The 10,524-nt window shown below is 41.0% G+C and overlaps 1 long non-coding RNA gene and 1 pseudogene across 1 annotated transcript; one reads left to right on the top strand and one right to left on the bottom strand.

Moving 5' to 3' along the window:
- Window positions 1–685: 685 nt before the first annotated feature.
- Window positions 686–10,524, top strand: part of LOC139573487 (glutamate receptor ionotropic, kainate 2-like) — a 218,739-nt pseudogene continuing 208,900 nt past the window's right edge.
- On the bottom strand, window positions 7,166–9,996 carry LOC139572478 (uncharacterized). Its single transcript, XR_011674424.1, has 2 exons — window positions 9,887–9,996; window positions 7,166–7,602 (listed from the first exon to the last, which is right to left on the bottom strand). It is a non-coding gene; the product is annotated as an uncharacterized lncRNA (long non-coding RNA).

Here is a 10,524-nt window from a genome sequence, read left to right as displayed (position 1 = left end):
TCAGCGTTGGGGCAGGGATGCGCTCCGTCGCCGCGGTAAATTGTACGCTTTGTACTTCACTGACAGAGGGAGAAATAGCAGTGATTTCCGTCTGATAGCCCGGGGGTTGTTGCATCCCTCATTTACTCTCTCTCCGATCTACCGGAATATGAGACTGAGGCACTGTTTACACAGCAAGCATAAACAGCGTCATATAGTTGATGCATGCAGGCAATGAGCTAGATTCCATCCCAACTTCTTGAACTTTTACTGACCTAAATGTCCTGATATTAAACACGTATTATTACAGTTTTTAAAATATTGCACAAGATAATTATCGTTTCATCCACATAGCTTTCTGTGTCACTCCCATTACACTTTTCCTATATGGCACTCCCAGAGGCTTAACATTTTGTCACGCACCATCCTCGTATTGTTTTTCCATTTGATCAATTAAAGCTCAAATAAATCCTCACACACCGTTTTGCATAGAAGTTGAATACAGTGGTATGGATGAAATAATCCATTCATTGATTAATTCGCCACTAAAGCGACAATAAGACATGCGTAAAGTCCACCCTGCCCCGGCCCCTGTTCCCCATGCTACAGGTCTCCCCACCTCACCTCGACTTGGAGATCCACCGGGCGCTGGGTCGGGTCCATCCATCGGTCGTTGTGCAGGTCCCCTGTTGCTTTAAGCAGTGTGTTTTTTCGACCAACAGGAGGCGTGTCTTCCCCACGGCCGGAGCGGAGCGCAGCAAGACGCGAGTCTGAAGGAACCGATCTGGCTCGTCTCTCTATCGGAACAAATCAACTACTTTCTCAGCTCATTCTATTCGAAGGTAAGCGTCGCATCCTTTTTTATATTTTTATGATTGTCTTTCCGTTATTTGTGTAATTTAGCAGCTTGTACTCCCCTCTGCTTGGGCGTGTAAGGTTTGAATGCCTAGTCTGTTGGATTTTACAGGTGAGACAGAAGTGAGAGAATTAGGCTATCCACCTCGTCTCTTTCATCGAAGAAATTACACAAAACGTGACGATTATACATCGCACTAAGCCTCCCGATCTACACAGGTTCATTTACACTAGCCTACTTGAAGTTGAATGCTGCATTTATATTTTGGGAATGCGGCGCGTCGTGTCAATGTGCGCTCTGCGCACCTCTGCCAGTGGAAACAATGAAAATGTCTTAAAAGGTTACGACTTGTTAGTTAATAGGACAAAACCCTGTAGATACTTGTATGTCTTCATTCGACTCCTATTTAAAATGCGTGTCCCCTCTCGAGTCCCTCCTCTCGTTGCTGATGCATACAATGTCGTGGGGTTGAAAATGCATTATGGGGTCATTAAATGTATGCCGTACAAATCGTGGCTGACAGTGGCGTTGAAGTTATCCGCTTTATGAATGATCCATAGATAATGTGTAATCAGGCTGGGTGGAAAGGAACCGACTGGCTGCGCATGTAAATTCCACAGCTGATGAGCACATAACCCGCGCGCACCACAGCCTTAAATCAAGTTCATGATCAGATGGTAGATGGTTAATTGCACAGTGCAATAAAACAGCACCGATGATGCCCAAAGTGCTATTTGGAAAGCTCTTACAAAGTAACCAGAAAAGGCTGATCGTTAAACTGGGATATGTATAAAAATCTCTGCAGAAATAGTTTGAGTTTACAAATGGCATCCGTGCCAACTGATTCGCTCATTGCGCGCGACTGGCTTTATGTGTATAACGTTTTAAAGCCTTTGACTTAGCCTACTAAAGTTAAAGTATGACATTGACAATGTTTTCATTTAGTAATGGCCGAAGAAAAAAATACAAAACATTTCAGTGTAATTGTATTTATCTTCGTGGATCCCATGCGTAATTTCCTCATCCTCGGTCAGCTGAATGGCATTCTCAAACCAGATGGACAAATATATATATTGGAACGGGTTAGTTTAAAGAGAAACGAGGCGTATATTATTTCTTTATAAACAAGTCAACAGTTAAAAGTCACTGCATTTATCCTCAAAAATACCTCAGAAGCATTTATCCATATCCGTCACCCCATTTAATGTAAATTGTATGACACCTATAGGCGCACTATAGGTTAATTATATTTGAATCACCATGAATCCCTGTCGACCGTTGTCTTTTCACTGGGTCATCTCGGCACATTTGTATTATTTATTATTGAGGCAGAGTGAAAAGACACTTTCTTACCCATATATGGACATGGAACGGCACTCGGGGTTTAAGCCAACATTTAAATGCCTAGCTATATGTGCAAGTTACACAAGGAATTAAACGAGACATCATATGGCTTTACATAAGAGAATGAATCCGATCACACCAGTCTTTGAAAAACAGATTATGCGGTCGGTTTGTCAAACGGAGAAAGAAAGGAGTTATTAAGTAGGCCTTTGTCTTACTTTCAGTCAAGCTGATTGAGTCAATTTGCATGACGTGAAAATATTATTGACGCCATTAGAGGCTACACAATCGAAAATCCACCCGGGTTCTCGTGCAGCAGTTTCAAACACGGACTGCAATAAAGGTGCTTCACAGCCCCTCGTATATTTCTCGGGCGGCTTGAAACGCAGACGCAAGCAGCTCTCCTGTTCGGAAATACTTGTCGAATGCTCTCGGGAGCTGTTCATTAAATGACGACAGAGGCTATACGCAACTCTGAATTTTCAAAGTGAAAAAATAAAGACAAAAAAACAATAATTTAATCCTCAACCAAACACTGGTTGGGCTGTATGTAAAGTTAGGTCTAATTCGAGTGTTCGTAGGTCACCGCGACGCTGTCCATGGTGCTGAAATCCACGCTGCACAATCCACAACTACACCTGGCATGGGTTTAGTGAAAAGGAACACAAAGATATTGCATCTACTGTATAGACCTAATGACACAAATAATATGCTAATGATTAATATCTATATAATTAATACATATACATGAATGTAACAGTATTTTGTTTTTAGAGATAAACATGACATCCAAGTGTAATGTATCTTTAATAACTGTTGCCCGTACTTTTGGACTGTGTGTAGAATAGGCTAGTCCTGTCCGTTTCCAACGTGATGTCGTACCCTTTATGGTCCTGGAGTTTAGATTGTATGACAAATCCAATGTTAAAGTGGTTTTAGGTCTTATCTATATCTTAACGACTCTGCTTAACGACTTAACGACTCAAGACAATATAATTGTCATCTGTAATCATATTCCTAGACTTAGGCCTATGAAACAGAACACAGATTCTTGAAATTTGAAGTTAATTGATGACAAAAATCATGGCATTCTAATTGTATAACTTCACAAGTAATTGAACAACAAGCCTACTTTGATATTGGCTGGATAACGTTTGAATTACATGAGCTGAGAATACATTTATTTCACAACTTCGAATATACATTTTTAAATGAAAGTTCTACAATGCTATAATCCTCAACGCATGTTATTGACAATTGTCTAACAGTACACTACTAGAAAAAAGGTTCAGAATAGAACCAAAAAGTGTTATATTTCTTGCTTCATATATGGCACCCCTAAAGATTATATTTAGAACTATTTTATAGGGTTCTATTATCAGAACCCTAGGGGTTCTTCTTCACTGAACCACAATTGGTTCCATATAGGGTTCTATATGGAACTAATTTCGCTTCTATATAGAACCTTTAGGGGTGCCATATATGATGCAAGCATAGAACCCTTTTTGGTTCTATCCAGAACCTTTTTTTCTAAGAGTGTATAATGCCAAAACTAGAAAATCGAAAAGCAAGTCTTTCTCAGTGACAGCATAACTCTGTGAAAAAATGATTAGCTCAGCAATAGGCTATTCATCAAAATTGGACTTGTGACAATATTGGTACACAAACCTCTCACACGACTCCAAGGCTGAGCAATTCCGATCTAGAGAGGCAATCTTTTTAACATCAAAGATTGATTTTACAACCGCTCGGGCATGGCACCAGTCCACTGGCAGCAGCCACGGCCATTGAATGAACCAAGCAAAACCGTGAATAACATAGAGAGAGTACCGGGTGCCAGCACGAGACACCCGGGGAAAGATGGCCATTTCGATGTCAGATATGGATCTGAAGCGATGTGTGGTCAGCAGCACCTGCGAAATATACCCAGTCTTTCCTCTCTCGCGCTCACACTAATCTTGGCTCGACGTCAGATGCTGTGCGGCAGTGCAGCAGAATGCTAGCTTCAGCTCGACAGCTGAGACTGCCTGGAATGTTTAGGCTCGCTAGCCTGCTGCATTTCTGCCAGCGATCGTCTCTTGAGACGGGATTCTGACTGGGCAACTCAAAACCCCATTTTTACTATTTTCATGTCCATCTCTCTTTCAGACCGCCCGTGAATGGATTTCTCCCGGATTTGCCCAGACTAACATGGATGCCCCACCGTTAGCTGAGTGGGAAGGTTGTTTCTTGGCGCAGTGAGCTGGACACGCAGAGCTTGCTAATGGATCTGGGGAAACGAATGATACCTTCTCCCTGACTGACCATGCCGTGATCTTGCGCGTGGGCCGTCACCCTGCTTAACGTCAAAAGAAACATTTCGGGGGAATCTACCGATCCAGGGAATAAATAGTGGCATCACACAGACACCATGAAGATTACCTCCCCGCTCATAAGTAAAGCGAGATTCAGGTGCACCGTCAGGCTTCTACTGCTGCTATTACTATGTGTGGGATATTCTCGCGGGATGCCACACGTTTTAAGATTTGGTAAGATTGTTATTTTCTTTATCTGTTAAACATTCTTACTGTCTTGATGCTTGATGTAGTAGCCTAGCTATTCCCTAACTCTGTAACTGTTGCCATTTCATGGCTGGGCGCCATAGTTTTCTTGTATACTTCCTAGTAGACGTGTTGCCGTGACCCCACGGGTCCTCTTGTCCCAGACTTTTTAGAGTGAGCTCGTGCGCCCCCGAGCCACATCCCCGCAATGACTGCTACCCCTATGCACGGTGTTGTTTCTCACAGCTGTCTAGGGACATTACCTTACCTATTTTGTCCTCGAAACCTTTATGCATGACATCATTTCCATGCAGAATGATCCGACAGCAGACGAGTACAACTGCAGTTCATATAGAAACATATATAGCCTACAATTATCCTCGCATAGCTGGATTTGATCATCATTTGTGGACCTTGTTTCAAATTTGCGATGGAGGAAAAGCAACATTTCCAAATAGCAGTGTCCGATTATGTCTTCATGCCAAAGTGCCGGGTTGTTGGTGAATCATTTATGTTGGAGAATAAATTATTGGTGGAACTTGTTGCCATGGTGCTGATATTTCTAAGTTTGCATAATAAACCTAGTGTGTGTGTGTGTGAGAGAGAGAATGAGAATCTAAGAGAGAGAGAACATGCAGTCAGAAAGCTTGCAACAGTTGGCAACAATGTGGCGCCTATGTTGATCATTACCTCACATTAATGTTAGTTACATAGATATTTGGATCATATAGGCCTATTCATGGCCGACATCAACACAAGACCCATTCTTGTTATAGACACAATCAAAAAAGGGATGAATCCTGATTGAAGAAATGCGCGCGAAACTCAGGTTTAGCGCCAAATCCCCCATCCATTGACACGTCCATTTCTCGAAGTATGATTTGGCCGATTATGAACAGAAAGAACCCTAACCAACCAAGCCATGTAGTTGAATATGAGTGCAGTGCTGTCAATGCCTACGCAACCATTGAACACAGCAAGCAATGATGGTGACAGCCAGCAGCGTGACGCAAAGGATACATGCTTGTGTTTGATCTTGCCTTTCATTGTTCGCTGTGAGTCCTGACACGTTACTATTAGCAACCATTTAAAGGAATGCATTGTTCTAACTGAGCACATCTCTTCCAATGTCGACTCCAAGGCAAGACTCTGTATAGGCCTATATAAAAAACATAGGGTAGACTATCAGTGTATCGTATTCCACATGTATATAGGCTACCTTCTGCACCTGCGTAGCCCTCAGGGGCAAGGCCTTCACTGTTCTAAAGAACGCACGTGTAAAAGGGTAGGAAATGTGATCAGCAGTTTTCAGGGGGCACTGTCTTGCAAAAGTATTCTCCCCCTTGGAAATGTTCCTATTTTGTTGCACTGTAACTGTAGCCTGTCAGTTTTTCAGAAACACACACACACACACACACACACACACACACACACACACACACACACACACACACACACACACACACACACACACACACACACACACACACACACACACACACACACACACACACACACACACACACACACACCGGAGGCCCTGATTGAAATGCACACAGCATCCGCACAAGCTGCCACTATGGCAACAAGCTGGGCCTCTGCTGCTACCACGCGTCAATCTGACAGCGCTGTCTCACTAACAGTAGAATGGGGAGAGTTGTCGGGAAGCATTAAGTCCTCCATGTCGTCTGTGCTTCAACCACACTCTCCCCTCCTCCCCCCTGGTAATCCATCTCTGTGTGTGCCCCCGGATAATCTTTCTGTCTGAAGATACGCTTTCTATACACTTACACTTGTGTTCACAAAGTTATAATCTTCAAACTACCCTTTATATGCCTCGCTAGGACGGCCACGGTGGCTATACGTTGCAGGCCCAGAGGGAAAGTTTCAGCACCACTGACAGCGGAAAGCGCCTCCTCACGCCTGTGTATGAACACTGCTTTATTATACTGCAGCAGAAACACACGATTAGTGGAAGGCTTGTTAAAGGAGAAAAGAAGCAGCTTTCTTTTGGCTGCAGTTGTGAAACAATCTCCCTTCTCTGTTTAAAGACGTGTTATCCTGCTTTACACGTCGTTAGGGTTATAGGACAGAGTTATCCTTTTTGAGGACGCAACGCAGTATACAGCTAACATCAGCAACGCAGTATACAGCTAACATCAGCAACGCAGTATACAGCTAACATCAGCAACGCAGTATACAGCTAACATCAGCAACGCAGTATACAGCTAACATCAGCAACGCAGTATACAGCTAACATCAGCGGAGGCTGCTGAGGGGAGGACGGCTCATAATAATGGCTGGAATGGAGTAAATGGAATGGAAAGACATGTAAGACCATTTGGAGAAGAATAGTAACATTCAATGTTTATGTTAATAATACTAATTATGTGCTTCTATTATACTGTAATATATACAGGACCAGTCAAAAGTTTCGACACACCTACTCATTCAAGGGTTTTTCTTTATTTTTACTATTTTCTACATTGTAGAATTATATTGAAGACATCAACACTATGAAATAACACATATGGAATCATGTAGTGACCAAAAAAGTGTTAAATAAATCAAACTATATTTTATATTTTATATTCTTCAAAGTAGCCACCCTTTGCTTTGATGACAGCTTTGCACACTCTTGGCATTCTCTCAACCAGCTTCATGAGGAATGCTTTTCCAACAGCCTTGAAGGAGTTCCCTCATATGCTGAGCACTTGTTGGCTGCTTTTCCTTTACTCTGCGGTCCAACTCATCCCAAACCATCTCCATTGTGTTGAGATCGTGTGATTGTGGAGGCCAGGTCATCTGAAACAGCACTCCATCACTCTCCTTCTTGGTCAAATAGCCATTACACAGCCTGGAGGTGTGTTGTGGGTCATTGTCCTGTTGAAAAGCAAGTGATAGTCCCATTAAGTGCAAACCAGATGAGATGGTATATCGCTGCAGAATGCTGTGGTAGGCATACTGGTTAAGTGTTCCTTCAATTCTAAATAAATCACAGACAGTGTCACCAGCAAAGCACCCCCACACCATCACACCTCTTCCTCCTTGCTTCACAGTGGGAACCACACATGCGGAGAGCATCCATTCACCTACTCTGTGTCTCACAAAGACACAGCAGTTGGAACCAAAAACCTCACATTTGGACTCATCAGACCAAAGGACAGATTTCCACCAGTCTAATGTCCATTGCTCGTGTTTCTTGGCCCGAGCAAGTATCTTATTATTATTGGTGCCCTTTAGTAGTGGTTTCTTTGCAGCAATTCAACCATGAAGGCCTGATTCACGCAATCTCCTCTGAACAGTTGATGTTGAGATGTGTCTGTTACTTGAACTCTGTGAAGCGTTTATTTGGGCTGCAATCTGAGATGCAGTTAACTCTATTGAACTTATCCTCTGCAGCAGAGGTAACTCTGGGTCTTCCTTTCCTATGGCGGTCCTAATGAGAGCCAGTTTCACCATATTGCTTGATGGTTTTTGCGACTGCACTTGAAGAAACTTTCAAAGTTCTTGAAATTTTCTGCATTGACTGACCTTCATGTCTTAATGTGGTGATAGACTGTCATTTGTCTTTTCTTATTTGAGCTGTTCTTGCCATGATATGGACTTGGTCTTTTACCAAATAGGGCTATCTTCTGATTACTACCCCTGCCTTGTCACGACACAATTATTTGGCTCAAACACATTAAGAAGGAAAGAAATTCCATAAATTAACTTATAACAAGGCACACCTGTTCATTGAAATGCATAACAGGTGACTACCTCATGAATCTGGTTGAGAGAATACCAAGAGTTTGCAAAGCTGTCATCAAGGCAAAGGGTCATTTTGAACATTTTGAGCATTTTTGTAATCAAACGCACAAATGCTAATGCTCCAGATACTCAACTAGTCTAAAGCAGGCCAGTTGTATTGCTTATTTAATCAGCACAACAGTTTTCAGATGTGCTAACATAATTGTAAAAGGGTTTTCTAATGATCAATTAGCCTTTTAAAATGATAAACTTGGATTAGCTAATACAACCTTCCATTGGAACACAAGAGTGATTGTTGCTGATAATAGGCCTCTGTACGCCTATGTAGATATTCCATAAAAAATCTGCCCTTTCCAGCTACAATAGTCATTTTACAACATTAACAATGCATTTCTGATCAATTTGATGTTATTTTAATGGACAAAAAATTAGCTTTTCTTTCAAAAACCATGACATTTCTAAGTGACCCCAAACTTTTGAACGGTAGTGTATATATATATACACATATGTGTGTGTGTTTTATTGCAAAACGATATTCAATACCAGTATTAGTCATAATGCTTTTATTTATTTATTTTATTTTAACAAAAAAATAATACAATTATACTGTATTATTAATTGATAGGCAAAGCATTATTGACACAGTCAATCTTATATTGTACATTTAAAATATTACTACTTTAGTTTTGGCTGCACAAATCACTAAGACTTGTTTTACATTAGATAAGTAAATCCTTCAATATGTTTCAACAGAATTAGTTAATTAAGGGATGTGGGCCATTGCTGTACTTTAAATCAAATCACATTTTATTTGTCACATACACATACACTTGTTTAGCAGATGTTATTGTGTGTGTAGTGAAATGCTTGTACTTAGGAGCTAGTGTTACGCCCCTGAAAAAGGGGTGAAATGATCACGAGAGTGGTACGGTATTGTTTACTCATTGAAACTTTTAGTGCAATCATTTTACATAAGTAACACATTTTACAGAATAACAGATCTACAGGAAATAGATAGTTTTGTAGGGTACAAGGCTTATTCAAGTCACAACAGTATACACTGTAATTCACTGAAACAGATACTAATTTCAATATAACTGTCAAGCACAAAGCTTTAACTCAGTAAACCATACTCAATTTATCAACAGGCAATAAAGTGTTTGAAAAACCATTATACACATAACACCGCAAAATATCTTATTAACAACGCACATGTTCATTCACAATCGACATAAAATGGCAGCTACTCTCAGTACGAAGCTATTCTTCGCTGCAACCGAGCAGGGCTCATATTACTCTCTGCAAACTTATTAACTCATTTCCTCAATATGTTACGAAGACACACCTTAAACACTCTTAACATGTTAGCGAGTTATTACATTTAAATTACTATTTTTTATCATCAATAACGTACCTGAAAAAGGGGAGAAATGATCACGAGAGTGGTACGGTATCCGGTATTGTTTACTCATTGAAACTTTTAGTGCAATGAGAAAAGACCGCGATTTCTCCGGGAACTTGAGTGGAGACCAGAGCAATCGATCTCAGGCTCATAGATTAAGAGCATTTAGTAGATCACAGATTAACACTTTTACCCACGACAAAATAAAGTAATCAACATAACGTTTACACATTCCTCTCACAATTCGTACCCTTTGTACGCTTGACGGATTTTAACACAATTATATGAATGTTATCACTCTCTATCAACTAATACTGAATGCATGATCTTTTTAACCTTAGATGTTTTAAGATCCTCACATACTATGAACTTACTAATACTTTTTAATGTATAACAGGCTATGAGTATTTCCTTTAACCTGTCACACTAGAAGCAGACCTGCCCTGTCTGTCGGCGCCATCTTGCCTTTTGATCAGTGTAGTCAGCAATCACCTTGTCAGTGCTTCTCAGTCTCTAGTGCAAGGAAGAGTTGTAAATCAGTGCGCGTGTGTGGCAGGGGATCCAGTGTACAACATTGGTACCATAGAAATAGAATCCATGGATTATATTTCAATGACTGGTACAGTAGAGTACAATACAGTAGCTGTTCT

The sequence above is a fragment of the Salvelinus alpinus genome, chromosome 4, assembly GCF_045679555.1.
Source record: "Salvelinus alpinus chromosome 4, SLU_Salpinus.1, whole genome shotgun sequence".
In the NCBI taxonomy this organism is placed as follows: domain Eukaryota; kingdom Metazoa; phylum Chordata; class Actinopteri; order Salmoniformes; family Salmonidae; genus Salvelinus; species Salvelinus alpinus.
The sequence above is the reverse complement of the archived record's forward strand: the minus strand, read 5'-3'. Positions and strand labels throughout refer to the sequence as shown.